Raw genomic sequence first — 16717 nt, 5'->3', positions numbered from 1 at the left:
AAAATGAACATATTGAGATGATATATAAATCATAAAACTGTTTCAAAACCCATCAATAATAAGTTTATGATTTGTTGGAGAGTTGAATTTTGGAGGGGAATGAAGGGAAAATAAAGACTTAAAAGTCATCTCACAAGTGTAATTCATGACTCTCAAGCCTTATGTGGGAAAGTAAGTCCTACATCGCCTACCTCATTGTCTAGGGAATGATTTAAATGCTTATTGGGCTACTACTCACATTGCCAATTAGTTTTGAGATGGAACATTAATATGGTATCAGAGCCAAAACTCAACTTCTTTTAGGTTGCCATGGGCCAAAAAGTTTTTAGGTTGCCATGGGCCAAAAAGTGCCCTTTAGTTATGGGTCGAAGGAAAGTTTTTGCCTGGTTCGATAGACCCACATCGCCTACCTCATTGTCCAGGGAATAATTTAAATACCCGTTGGATTACTTCTCTTATAATCAATTAGTTTTGTGATGAAACCTTAACACCTTCCATTTTTCCTTTTTTCCCCTCCAATATTTAACTCCCAAACAAGCCCATAAAAAAATAGGTAAAACATTATAGAATAGCATTTTAGAAGAATGATAATATTCCTACATTCTAAACAGATGATTCAGATATAACACTACTTGACTATTAGTAATCATATGACCAATGGCCAATCTTGAAAATATTTCGGGGTGTAATTTTATTTAATTATAAAAAATAATTAAAATTAGTTAATAATAAATTATAAAGTAACACCATAATAAATTGAAAGGTTTAGAATATATTCAAAATAACAAAAAAGATGTCAAAAACACAAATCTATAGTTTCAAATTAAATTAATAATTCAGAATCAAATTGGATAAAGAAATTCACTATAAAATCTTTGGGTTTATGTTCTGTTTGTGAAAGTAAAATACATATCAATATTGGGAAACCCAAGTCGAACGTCAAACTGGAAGATTTCTCACATTAGCTTTAATCGGTTTAAATAGTTAAATCGTCTGGTCTGATCGGGTGATTCTACACATAATTAATAATTTTATCTATAAATATATAATTATATACAAAAGGAAAACTTTATATAATTAATAATTATGTATAATCATTTTGAAGTAATATCTTTTCATTTTTTGGACCGTAATAAAACAAAATATTAGACCAATGTTATGTCTTTTTTAATTTTTAAGTGAACCGTCTGATTTACTTCCTGATTTAACTAGGTTTAACACAGTCAGACCGTAATTTCTCCAGTTCAAAGTAATCCAACACTCGTTCAATTAATATTGTAAATCATAACCGTTTTCAAGTCCGATCAGCAGTAATCAGTCGGGTTGTCCAGTCCCATTCTCACAAGACTAATACATACATCTACTATATTTATAATAGAGGAAAGCCTAGCCCAATAGGATGTCCTTTTTTAGTATCAAATTTTCTGAACACAAATTACAAATAGTAAATGTAACTCATGTATCCGGTCAATCAGAGATGGTGCTATTCATGTCTGGAGGTGTGCATTCCCTCAAAAAATTTAACATTATAATATTTGTATAGTTAAAAATTGTTAAACATTTTGGTTATATAAAATTGTAACATGCAACTTAGTTATTTTGTAAAATTTTATGTGACTCACCTATTATTATTATACTTGAATTACTCATCAACTTAGTCGATTATTGGATCAATAATAAACTTAATAAATCATTAATTATATCAGTTAAATTGACATACTTTAAAAAATATTAAAGTTTTATAATATTACATAATATTATTTAATAATTTTATACTTCAATTTTAAAAATAGTGTTATTACACAAAAACTAATTAACATCCAACAAAAAAATTACAATTTTATTGTGATAAAAGTTGACAAAGAAGTTTATACCTTAATTAGCAAAATTGGATTTTTTTTTACAATTATAAACTGAATATGACAAAAAAATTCAATAATGACAACATGTACACAAATAAGTTGAAAACACGATAATATTTTTCCTCACAAGACATCATTTTGATATTATTTTTTTAACAAATGATTTACTCAACCGACGAGACTAGTTAGATAGATCGAGTTACCAGTTTTATGCACAAAATAGTCAAGTCAAACTATTTATACTGATTTTGGTTCATAACCAATCGAATGAACAACTTGAACTAGTTGGATGTCTATTGTAAGTTAGATGAGATGGTCTAATCAATTTTAATAACATTATATTTATTGCTACTTGCACTCCTAACTCAGGGTCTTAGATATGTCATTATGGTCCATGCCAATCATGAAATCAAGTACTAGATTCTTTGGAATCCTTTGTATACATACTTAGAACATCCTAACCTCTACACAACAACAAAGTGATGTTTTATCATTGATTCAATTTTGATAAAAATTGAGTACCAAATTAAAAAATTCAAAAAGAGAATGGAATAGTGACAGATGCTGAAGCACGACCGTTGACGGAAAATTTACATGGATAGAGTAATTTGACTACATACTCACAAGTCTAGAATAAGTTTTTTCGAAATTACAAGATTAGTGTAACTTTAATAGAAATCGTGTATGGTATCCACGATTTTGAGGAAAGTCATGGACCAGGAATACGAGTCCTACGGGAAGTCGTGCTTCCCATGCACGAGTTCCACTTTTTTAGAAATCATGTTCCTTAAAGACAATTTTCAATGTAAATTAATAATACAAATATTCTATAGTATAGTGATTCTTGCTTTACATGATAACCTAGAGGTTTATGGTTCAACATAGACTCTAGGTTATAAAAAAACAAAAAATATGTAATTGACAAGTGTTGAACCATGAACTCTAAATGTTACTATGAAAAGCAAGAACCACTACACTAGAGAGTATTTTTGCTATTAATTTACAATTGAAATTGTATTTAAGGAACACGACTTCAAAAAAACTAGAACCCCCGTGCATGGGAAGCACGACTTCCCCCAGGACTCGTATTCCTAGTCCATGAATTCCCCTAGAATTTGTATTCCTAGTCCACGACTTCCCTTAAATCGTGGATGTCATACACGATATCCATTAAAGTTACACTAATCTTGTAATTTCCACAAAGTTACAGTAGACGTGTGATAGTATAGTCAAACTACACTATCCACATAAATTTTCCAATCATGACAACAAGGTGGGCAAGGCGAGGTCGAAACATAGTACTAGAAATATGTTTTCGGAAAAAATATTTTGCACTTCGAAAAATGATTTTATGAAGAAAAAACATGGTGCCAAATAACAAAGTGAATGGTGCTAAAAGAAACCATCCTAATACCCTCGTTATGCCAAACATTTTGTTGTTACCGTAGCTTACAACAACTATAAATGACACAAAATAATACTTACTGACTGAGTCACGACCAGGTCGCTCTCTTTAAGACGTTTTGTGGGACTGCCCAAAATGTGCAAGCATATTATCAACCACGTCGTCCCTAGAATAAAATAGCCCAAATATCTGTTATTGAATTCTTACTACATTTTAAGAATTGATCTTGAATATACACCACCATAATATGGCTACTAGTGTCAATTCTCGAAATGCCCACAGGCTACCTGTGCCAATTCTTTTCCCACAATCTGACTACTAGTGCCAGTTCTCGAAATGCCCACAATATGGCTCCCTGTGCCAATTCTTTTCCCTCAATACTGACTTCTAGTGTCAGTTCTCGAAATAACCACAATATGGCTACATGTGCCAATTCTTTCCCTCAATACTGACTAGCAGTGTCAATTCTCGAAATGCCACAATATGGCTACCTATGCCAATTCGTTTCCCTCAATACTGACTACCCGTGTCAGTTGTCGAAATTCCCACAATTTGGCTGCATGTGCCAATTCTTAGTGCCACAAAAAGAAATGGGAGAAGTTTACCTGAAATGCATTGGTGGAAAATATGAGGGAGAAAGAGAAAGTTGAATGAAAGCGCATTCAACTTGGGGCGAGTTATAATGAGGAGAGAATGCCTCTATTTATAAGATGAGATTTTTTCCAAGTTTTTCATATCTCCAAAGTGAGACTTGGGAGTTGCTTTTTCAAAACTCTTCTATGTGGGACTTTGGAGTTTTTTAAATTTCACACCTAAAAGTTCCTACTAATGGCTTCCAACAAACCATGTTCTAACAATCCCCCACTTGAAATTAAAAAACGATTTCCAAGAATTTATTTGGTTTCAATAAGATTGTGCATAAATAAAGGTGTCATGCGACTTGAACCTTTACATAGTGAGTAAGATCCAGATTTTACTAGAGTGGCTCGTAGTCTTGAACTTTATCTCCGATATCTAACCACACAAAACCTTTTCAAATGTGTATTTTGTAAAGCTCGTTCATTACAGATCATGCACGTTTATCCCAGTATAATGAATGCTCTAGAAATTTATGCCTCTAAATTTCATAGGAAGCGACACACACTTCCACATTCACATAAGTGAGTCTATCAAGAGTACTCCTGTAGTCTAGATACTCCACTCCAATTGGAGAATAAATCTCATTAAGAGTTTAACTCATCCTTACATATGCTGCAGGAATCATGCTTCTCATAATTTTATTGCATGTTCATTCTCATATCACTTCACAACTTGTTATTACCAATTGAACCTATTTCTTGGGATCTCCAATCAGTTAGGTCGAGTTACCATCATGAGTGACCCTCGTTCTAAGGGCAATAGTCCCATACTCTTAGAATTATTATGGACATTCTCTCTAGCTAGTCCTTTCGTCAAAGGATCTGCTAAGTTATTCTTAGTGCGTATATGATCCACTCTAACAACTCATGTAGAGAGTAACTCTATAATGGTGTTGTGCTTACGACATATTTTTCGTTTCTTACCATTATAAAAGCGGTTCTCAATTTTTGAAATAGTCACAGTACTATCACAATGGATCAACATAACTGGTATCAGTTTTTCCCATAGGGAAATATCTGCAAGCAAGCTTCTCAACCAACTTGTTTCTTCACTAGCTGTTGTTAGTGCTATCATCTCAACTTCCATAGTTGATTGAGCTAAAATAGTTTGTTTCTTTTTAGACTCTAGATAGTTCATCTCATCATTTATGGATTTTTGCTACAAATCAGTATCTAAAGAAGTCAAAACTTATTGAAGATTTGATGGATTCTCCTCCAATATATAGACCATATAATTAGGTATATACTCTCTAGTAGTTGTTGCTCTCTTACTTCTTCTATGTTTTATTTCAAACCTTTAATTTTTTATCATTATCTCTAATCACAGGTATGTGACTAGTTGATATGCCCCCACTATTTCTCAATTTAAAAGGCAATTTGTTATTTATTAAAATCTGCATCATTTAGACTCAATGATCACTTTTATGTTAAGATTATAAAAATTGTACGCCTTGTTGTTTACAACATACCCAATGAATACACATTCATAGGCTATGTGAGCTTAACACTCTAGGGGCATACCATTAGAAATGATTTCATGAGAAATTCTATGTATCTCATTTTCAGTTTTTTCCAGCAACACTAGGATATCGGTTTTCAGAATGTGGGCAACTTTTCTCATATTGAGGCAAAATTTCATCTTATGTTGCCACCGTTTGAAATTTGTCCCATCAAACTGAAACAGTTTGTTCATGTCAAAGTTGTTCAGCCCAGTAATATTATCTACGAGTGTCATTGCGGGAGAAACGTCTTAAAATTGTTGCCACTGTAGCTTGCAACAATTATAAATGGGACAAAATGATACTTACTGGCTGAGTCACGACCATGTCGCTCTCTTTAAGACATTTTATGGCACTGCCCAAAACGTGCAAGCAGGCTATCAACCACGTCGTCCCTAAGATAAAATAGCTCTGATCTCTGTTATCGAATTCTTACTGCACTATAAGAACCAATCTCGAATACACCCACCACAATATGGCTACCAGTGCAATTCTCGGAATGCCCAAAATATGGCTACCTATGCCAATTCTTTTCCCACAATATGACTACCAGTGTCAATTCTAAAAATTCCCACAATATGGCTCAATGTATCAATTCTTTTCCCTCAATACTGACTAATAGTGTCATTTCTCGAAATTCTCATAATATGGCTATCTGTCTCAATTCTTTTCCCTCAATACTGACTACCAGTATTAGTTCTTGAAATATCCACAATATGACTACCTATGCCAATTCTTTTCCCTCAATATTGACTACAAGTGTCAGTTCTCAAAATTTCCACAATTTGGCTGCCTGTGCCAATTCTTAGTGCCACAGAAAGAAAGAGGAGAGTTTGCTGGAAATGCATCGACGGAAAATATGAGGGAGAAAGAAAAAGTTGAATAAAAGCGCATTCAACTTAGGGCGAGTTATAATGAGGGAAGAATGCCTCTATTTATAAGATGAGATTTTTTCCAAGTTTCTCATCTCTCCAATGTGAGACTTGGGAGTTGTTTTTTTCAGAACTCTTCTATGCTGGACTTGAGATTTTTTGAAATTTCATACCCAAAACTTTCCACTAATGGCTTCAAAAAAACCATATTCCAACAGATTCACACAACACTGAGCAATCATAGTATTTCTCATGATTAAGAAACTTTATAGATAGTATAATTTATTATTTTACATTATGTTTGATACACATGAAGGAGTTGATATACATATGAACAAGTTTTGTTGAAGCAAAAGCGTTACCAAATTGGAAAGATACAAAAGTGAAAGAGAATAAAATGTACACTTATCGAAAGAAGGTGAAGGGGTAAAAGTTGAAGCTATAGTACCTTTAGTGTTAGTAATGCGATAATAACAAACTAAATCCTTGTTAACAGATTGTTAACAAAATTAGTTATTATTATCCTAAAATCAAATCTTATTGTGACATATAAATAAATTGAATAGGTTGTTATTATCCTAAAATGAAATATGGTGATGATATGTAAACAACTTTGTTTAGATTTGTTTTCTTAGAGTTCTTAGAGCCAATGACATATTTTAGGAACAATTTTGTGTATATAAACAATGCACCATTGGGGTATAAAACATTTGAATCTATTTCTTTATATAGTATCAGAGCCAACAAAAAAACCTTAAAAACAAAATAACCTTAAGAGCATGTACTTTATGTACTTTAGCTCAAATACAACTTGATTTCTATATCACAATTGTCAGATGAATGAAATTGTAATGTCCTGTTTATTGGTAATTTGTGTGCTATACAGGACCGAACATCAAAGATGTTGATTGGTTTGGGTGAACGAAGGATGAACTTTGTCTTTTTCGAGAAGCCCCAATGAAGAGGGATGTAATTTTGAAGGAATGAATGAGCTAGAAGTATGGTACAAGAGGTTATAACACCCGTCTTAGAAAACTACTCAACTAATTATCAATGATAATAGAAGTGGAATTAGTAATTTCAAGAATAAAGTCTGTGATACATGTCAAAGAGCAAAATAATCTAGAGAAACATTTCATTTGAGTAATAATAAAGTTTATCATATATTTGACTTATACATTGTGATTTTTGGAGTCCATATAGAACTCATTCATCTTGGGGGATTCATATTTCCTTATAATTGTTAATGATTTCTCACGTACGGTGTGGATCGATTTGCTAATTATAAGAACAAACCACCAAAGTGTTGATAAATTTCTTTTCTATTGTAGAAAATCAATAAGAAACGATTTAAAACTGAGAGAAGTGATAATAGAACATGATTCATTTGCATGATACATTATTTTCTAGATCATGGGATAATGTTCCAAACTTCATATGCAGGCACACCTCAGCAAAATGAGAGGGTTGAATGCAAACATCACCATATTCTCAATGTTGCACGAGGTTTATGGTTCCAAAATAATTTGCCTATTGATTTTCGGGGAGGGTCTATGTTGATATCATGCTATTTGATCAATCACACTCTAAACAAAATTTTAAAAGTCAAAATACCATATGAAGTGTTACTTGGACAAGAACCCTTCTAAAATCACTTACGTGTGTTTGGTTCTCTATGCTTCGCTTGCAACCAACACAACAATGACGACAAATTTGTAAGTCTAAGTCATAGACGTGCCTTTGTAGGATACCCCTAAAAGGAACGAGGTTGGAGATTTTATGATATAGAGACTCATGAATTCTTTGTTTCACAAAATGTGCGTTTCTTTGAAAACCAATTTGCATATCAGTGTTCCAAAAATGAGAAAGAAAGCTCTCATTCATTGCCATTGAGATATGATGGACACTACCCTTAATGATATGGAAACATCAACGAACTTGCTCTCGAAAGGGGAGGGGGGTACATGTACTGCAACAACCACATGTGAAGCTTCCAAAAATCAAGACTATGAACCTTCACCTGCAAACAGTTCTATGGCTGACATCTCAGATGTCAGTTTCGCGATTCCAAACATCGTAATGCCCAATAATCCTGATGAAAATCCATTACTTGGACGCATGCATCATGTAAAACAACCACCAACGAGACTTCAGGGGAATGTAACAAACACAGTGTAGAAGTTGAGTCCTTTCTCTAGTTCATTATCTCTATCACATCCTTCAGGTACTCTCTATCCTATTGCTCACTATGTAAACTGCGACAAATTTTCGTTGCCATAGAAACACTTCCTTGCATCAATCACTATAGCAAAAGAGCCTTGAAATCAATGCACTAAAACGTAGTGATACATGGAGCATGTAGCCATTTCCTCTAGGGAAGAAAGCTCTCAGATACAAGTAGGTGTATTACATCAAGTACAATTTTGATGGCACCATTGAGTGATTTAAAGTTCGTTTAGTTGTGCTCGAAACAAGAGAAAGTCATCAACTATACTGAAACATTTGCTCTTGTCGCGAAAAATGGTAACATTGCAAAACTGTTCTTATAGTGGCAACAACCAAATCTTGGAAATTTCATCAAATGGACGTACACAATACACTTCTACACGACGATCTCCATGATGAAGTGTTTATTTGACTGACTCCTAGTTTTTTTGTTTCCAACCCAAACTTAGTGTGTAAACTTCAAGAATCTTTATATGCCTTAAAGAAAGCTCCATGTTGTTGGTTCAATTAGTCGTCTCATGCACTTGTACCTTATGGATTTAAGCAATCATGTCTTGATTATTCTCTGTTAACCTTGTATCACAAAGGGGTTCAACTTGTTATTCTTGTATATATCGACGATCTAGTCATTACTAGTAATGATTCCACAACCATTGAATTGTTCAAAACATACCTCAATAAATGCTTCTACATGAAAGATCTTGATACATTGAAGTATTTTTTGGGTATTGAAGTTGTTTGTAATCCTACAAGTATTTTTCTCTGTTAGCATAAGTACACACTCAATATTATTTTAGAAGTTGACATCCTCGGTCCTAAACCTACATGAATCATATTAGAACAAAATTACCATCTGTCTCTTACTACCATAACTCTTCTTGCCAACCCTAAGCGCTATCACTAATTGGTTGAGCGATTGATTTATCTATGTTTTACACACCCAAAGCTTTTCTTCAGCATTCAGACACTGTCTCAATTCATGCAGGAGACACGAATTTAGCATTGGGAAACTGCCCTCAAAGTGGTTTGGTTTCTCAAGGGCAATCTCGGTCAAGGCATATTGCTTTTTTGCAACTATGATCTCCAACTTCATGGATGGTGCGACTCTGACTGAGCTAGTTGTCCTTTTACGCACTGCTCTATTACTGGTTGGCTAGTTTAGTTTGGTTAATCCCATATCTCTTGGAAAATAAAGAAATAACATATCGATCGATCGTCGGTTGAAGCTGAGTATCAATCCATGGCAACTATTACATGTGAGTAGAGGTGTAAGCAATTCCGATTTAAACCGCGAAACCGATGGAACCAAACTGAATCAAACCGCAAAATGTGGTTCAATTTGGTTTCACGGTTCGGTTCGGTTATTTTTTTCATGAATCATTTATGTTCGGTTAGAACCAAACCGAACTGCATATTAAAGAAATAAATATTATGGAATGATGTTTCATTATTGTTTAAATTCTTCAATCAATTTTATGATTTATATTATCAATTTGGTATCAATTATAGTGTTATATATGTTAGTAAACATATATATGTTATGGGAATGGAGTATCTCCTTATATAAGGAGATAAGTTATCTCCTCCTGCCAATGAAATTATGACATGTGTCATGTTTCACCATTTTCTATAAAAATATTTTTAAAAATAAACAAAATAGCACACATGTCACATTTTTATTGGTTAGAGGAGATAAGTTATCTCCTTATATAAGGAGATACATTATTCTCATATGTTATTACTTACTAAATTGTTTCACAGTTTCTTGATGATTTGGAACATGTCTTCCAACTTTTGGTATTGGGTTTAAAACTAACATATACCATATATTGTTATACATCACTATGTTAGAATTGGTATTTAACAACGCTCATTCAACAATGCTTATGTGTTGAACACTGTTAAATGTAAGGCGGAAGACAAATAATAACACTTATTTAAGCAAGCGCTGTTAAATGTGTTATCTTTAGCAGTGCTTATTGAAGAAAGCGCTGTTAAAAACCATACTTCATATATTTAACAACACTTCTTCAATAAGCGTCGTTAAAGGTGTTACCTTTAACAATGCTTATTGAAGAACACGTTGTTAAAAATGTTTTCTTTAACATCGCTTATTTAAGAAAGCATTGTTAAAGGTCATACTTCATATATTTAACAACATTTCTTCAATAAGCATTGTTAAAAGTGTTATCTTTAACAGTGCTCATTGAAGCAAACGATGTTAAAGCTTCATATATTTAACAACACTTCTTCAATAAACGTTGTTAAACACTTGTTTTAGTGAGCGGAAATCTTTTCAAATTAAAAAACAAAACCTCACACAATAATACATATCACACTATTTGTTGTGAAGTTATACAGCTGTTGTGAAGTTATGCAGCTAGTGTGATCATACTATTGTTGAATATAACTTTATGTACTACTGCACTCACATAGAAAGCGCCACAAAAGCGCAGTTAAATGACAATTTTAAGCGTCGTTGTTGTGCTATTCTAGCGTAGTGCATGTATTGTTATATGTGTTATTAATTGTGAATTGTATTATTATATTTGTGATAATTCATTTTTTCTCCATAAATTATATAATTGATATATATATATATATATATATATATATATATATAACTATTATATATTTTACGAATTGATATATATGCTACTAATCGTGAATTATATTGTTATATATGTTACTAATTTTGGATTATATTATTATATATGTGTGATAATTCGTTTTTTCTCCATGACTTATATAATTGTTATATATGATTACTAACAAACAATTATGAGATTCAACTTTTTTATTCACCTATATATCATTCATAATTTTTTTATAATAATAGTAGTAGTGTTTTTTCTTTTACGAACAAACAATATTTCTCGTAATGTATTTTGAACTTTCAATTGATGCAAGATTTTTTACCAAAATAATAATAAGAGAAACCGTGGAATCGAACCGAATTATTCAAGAGTGGTTCAGTTATGTTCCTATTGTTAAATTAACGTTAATTGAGCGGAAGTGAACTATATGTTTGTGTTCGATTCAGCCACTGAAATGTACCAAAAGTCGAACCGAACCGAACTTTTACACTCCTACGTGTGAGCTCAAATGGTTAAAAGGGATTATTTCCAACCTTGGCATCACTCGTACCAAATCTATGATTCTTCACTATTATGGTCAAGCGGTCTTGCACATCGTTAAAAATTCGGTGTTTCATAAACACACCAATCATATAGAAGTCGATTATCATTTTGTTCGTAATGAAGTCCTCCGCCACAATATTTTCCAACCTAGACAAGTTGGGCATTCTGAATCTCCATGCTCCCACTCAGTGGCGGATCTTGACATAACATTTAGGAGGGGCAATAGTTTTTAATTACAATTTATAATTAAGATTAATTAATTAACAAAAAATATAAATAATTATTTTAAAGTTTCAAAATAACATTAGTTCTAAATAACAATAATTAACAATTAAAACGTTAAAGAAAATTATACATTCATTTAAGTGTCGATCTTTGTTAAAGGCTTTAATTCATTGATTATTGAATTAAGGTTAAAATTTCTAGCAACTTATTTTTCAATATAAATTACCACGTGGTCTATAAGAAATTCATCTTTATTTTACTACAAGATTTTGTTTGATTGTCTTCATTGCTGAAAATGATTTTCCTGTAGTTGCTAAACCAAAATAGTTAAGATAAGACGAATAACTCGATCAAACAAATAATATACATTCACTTTTTTCATATCATCAAAGTTGCACTTAATTCATAGATGATTTAAAGTTTTTCAAATATGAATAGTTAACAATATCAACAATAAAACATTGAAATTAACATTTCCAGTAAATCTTTTGTTAAACTCGCATTGAAATCCACATGGTAGAAGGTTTGCATAATAATATATATGTTATCAATATTAAATGATATATAAAAATTCATAAAATCTTAGTATTTTTTGGTGCAAAATTTGGCAAATGCATTATCTCCTATAATATATTTCATAAGTATAAAATTATGGGTTTAATATGTATACACGGACAGTGTAAATGTTTTTTACACTATCAGCAAATCTCCACTATTCCTATGTTAATTATCGTTGACTTTTAAACAAAAGTATTACAAATCAGTGGTGGATGATGTACTGACAGTGTAAAAAACTTTACATTGTTAGTGCACAGATCTTAAACTCTAAAATTATTATGAACCCAAATGAAATAAAAGTATATTATAAGGAATATCAATATTTACACATGTAAAGAACTTTATCTATCATCTATAATTTTTAGAAGGATTACACAGTTTATAAAATAAAAATATATATTTTTAAAAAGATAAAAGAATATTTAAAAAGAATTTGAAAAAAAAAAGAAAAAAATTCAGGGGGGGCAGTTGCCCCCACCTGCCACAACTAAGCTCCGCCTCTGCTCCCACTTGAGGGGATAATGCGGTAATAACAAACCAAATCTTTGTCAAGAGATTGTTAACAATGTTGGTTATTATTATCCTAAAGTTAAATCTGAAGGTGATATATAAACAAATTGATTAGGTTGCTATTATCCTAAAATCAAATCTGAAGATGATATGTAAACATATTTGTTTAGATTAATTTTGTGAGAATTGTTAGAGTCTATGGGATATTTTAGGAGCAATTTTGTGTATACAAACAATGTACCGTTGAGGAATAAAGCATATGAAACTATTTCTTTACGGTTAGGCACATTAATGTACAGGAAAATGATATATTCTTCTACTAAATCATTCTACAAATCCTTTTATCACAAGAAATTGACATGTGTCACAAAGTATAGTAATACTTTGTTTACTAATGATTGAGATATTTTCTTGTGAGTATGAAGATTTGGTTAGAGTATATATCATTACTTAATGTATATAACTAAAAAGAAAAGGGGGTAATTTTGGAGGCAGCAACTCCCCTATCCCTTTAATCATCTACCACTATTTACAGTAGTGTCAACCAAGGACATTACGTACTTCCTCATAATATTTCCTATAATTTGTAGCATTTTGATTATGGGTGGCAAAATTATCCACAATACGTTCAAATTAAATCTATCTAAATCTATCCATTAGATCTAATAAATTTATAAATGAATATAATTCAATGGATAGTATTGATAACGGATTGATTCAAATCCATCTATTATATCAAATAGATATCCATTTGGATGGATATTCAATCCATCCAAAAACCAAAATTCAAAAATAATTTTCTTTGCTTTGGAATTTCATTTACTATTTAAAAAAACTAAATTCAAGCAAACTCATTCATGATTCTCACTCTCACTCTTAATATTTTATTAAATTGATATCAATTATATGACATATGTATGTAGTTAATATTAAAATTTTATTCTTAAGTACATAACATATATAATTATGAGAAAAAAATGTATGCACCGATAATGTATGAGTTTTACACTTTATCACTGCATCATCCACCATTTATATTTAATCATCATTGACTCTTCAAAAAATTATTCCAAATGAATGGTGGATGATGTAGTATTTATGTATAAATCTTTCCACTCATAATGCATAGATATTACATTCAATACGTATTCGTTAGAAACTTTATGCATACCTTAGACATCACATGATCATAGAATATTGAAAAAAAATATTTTTCTATAAAAGTTCAAAAATAACTTTTAAAAAAATGATTTTAAAAGTGTTTTATAAATGATTTTAGAAGTGTTTTTCTAAAAGGGGATTTATAAAAATATTTAGTTGATATATTAATTTTTAAAATAATGATTTTCTTCTAGTATTTTTAGTTCTAATAAAAAAAATCAAATGAATTGAATATCCATCCATCCAAATCCATAAAAATGGAGTCATTGATGAATTGGATGGATTGGAATCCATGAGATATGAATGAATTAATAACTTAAAATATAATTTAAAATGAATTTATATGGATTGATGGATGACTTTCCATCCATCCATTAGCATCCAAATTTAAGTCCATCCAAATCTAAATCCACTCATTTGCCACCCTTAATTATTACTCGATGGTGAGAAGGAAATTGAATTAAATTATTCCACAAAATTTATTTTCCTAGATAGAACATTTGTCTTTTGACTCTACTATATTTTAGCGCAACACTTGGCCCAACCTCTTTTGAATTTTCCCTATAATAACTCTATTCAATATATTACACATGCCTCGTTTAATGCATATAAAGAATCAAAGTAGTGTCCAGTAAAGCACCGTCTTATTAGAAGATAAAGTTTTCCCTCTCCAATAGAATATAACACCATTAAAATGGTGATAAATTCTGCATAATTATTGGACCCAAAGATGAATGGTGTTTATTTTTTACTGATAAGGGGGCAACAGGAGCGTACTCCAATAGCATTGGCCGTGTTAGTTCATTATTACATCTGTCTACTCCATTTCTTTTTTATTTATCCGTTTCATCAAAAAATATGTGCCATTTTGCATTAGATTCAGCGCAAAAATGTAGGTACCGATGATGTAAGAGTTTTTTACATTATTACTGTATCACTCACAATTCATTTTTAATCATTATTAATTCTTAAATAAAATTAATATAAATGAATAATATACTGATTATATAAAAAAATTAAACTATCAATGTGTAGATATTACGCTTATTATACCTTTCATCTATTTATAATTAATACTTATGTAAAAGTATTAAAAATAGTTATTAATACTCCCCTAGATTTCTAAGTGCGATAGACATTTAGGATTAAAAAAGTAGGCAAAAGACTAATGAGGCCCGAATAATAACAATGGGAACAAGGCCCATTCGAATTAGAAGAATGCCTAACTGGTTTATTCATTATATGGAGAAATAGTTAATATTGTATTTCATTTTTTTATTTTGCTATATCAGGCCTAAACTGTTTAGCCAGACTCGTAGTAATCCTAAAGATCTTTGAGACTGCTACATCAAATCAATAATTATGAAGTATTTAAACTGCTAACAGGTGGAACTGAGCCCAACCACAAAATATGGTTCGGTTCGATTTCATGGTTTGCAACAATAATACATCATTATTCCTAGTATTCATTTCTTTAATATGCAGTTCGGTTCCAATGTTTCCTAAATTTCTAAAATCATGAATTGAACTAAACATATTTTGCGGTTAATTAAGGTGAATCAAACCTCTTTGTGTACGGTTCGGTGACTGAATTGCACTAAAAACCGAATTGAACCAAACTTTTATACCCTTACCTGTATCAATTGGTGCTTTCATTCTTGAACATTTCTTCCTAAATGAACAAACAAGGATCTTGATGAATCATTATTGTAACTGTTCTATGAGAATTTGAAAGAATACCAAGATCAATATGATTCCATACATGAAGCTATTGGTAAAGCTCTTTGTAGTATTACTGATAAACTAGCTAATATTATTGTTCCTCCTCCTCAACCTCCAGATCCACCCCTAAAGCCTAAACCCCACTAACCTTCCTGGATCATCCTCTACAAACCCAGGCCCACCCACCCACCCCAAACCAAGCCACACCACCCAACCTATTTCCATTCAATCCTTAATCAACATGCAAGGTGGGAAGACAACACGCGAGACAGATTGCCCGTCCATTCAAATTAGTGGGACTCCCAAAACTCCCATCCATCCCTCCATTTTGGACACACTTCCTGCAAATTCAGAAATTGGGAACCACACCCCAATGACTGCTTAGTCCATTAATTTACCAAGGACAATTGTTGACTCTTCAGACCTTGTGACAAGGTTTCTCTTGAAGGCTTGAGCAATGATGGAGGTCCGAATAAAAACATGGGAACGAGGCCCACTCAAAGTATAAGAAGGTCTAATTGGTTTAATGTGGAGGAATAGTTAATCTTGTATTTCATCTTTTTATTTTACTATGTTGAGCCTGAACTGTTAGCTAGCGCAACCCTAAAGATCATTGAGACACTATTTGAGTATGTTTTTTCTTCTTCTTACTTATTTTTTAATTAGCTACGACTGTGATCTGATCTTGTATTAATGACATCAATAAATATGAATCAGAGAAAACAAATCATAGTTTTGTTCTAACTTGAAAATGTAGATGTCTCATTCTGATTATCTAGGTTCAAGCAATCAATACGAAAATATGTGGAATTCTAAGTTTTTATATGGATTTAATATGTATACAGTGACAGATTTACACTGTCAGTCAATCATCCATCACTGATTTATTATTAACTGTA

The sequence above is a fragment of the Lupinus angustifolius genome, unplaced genomic scaffold (genome assembly GCF_001865875.1).
Source record: "Lupinus angustifolius cultivar Tanjil unplaced genomic scaffold, LupAngTanjil_v1.0 Scaffold_131_26, whole genome shotgun sequence".
Lineage (NCBI taxonomy): Eukaryota > Viridiplantae > Streptophyta > Magnoliopsida > Fabales > Fabaceae > Lupinus > Lupinus angustifolius.
This window is presented reverse-complemented; position numbering follows the sequence as displayed.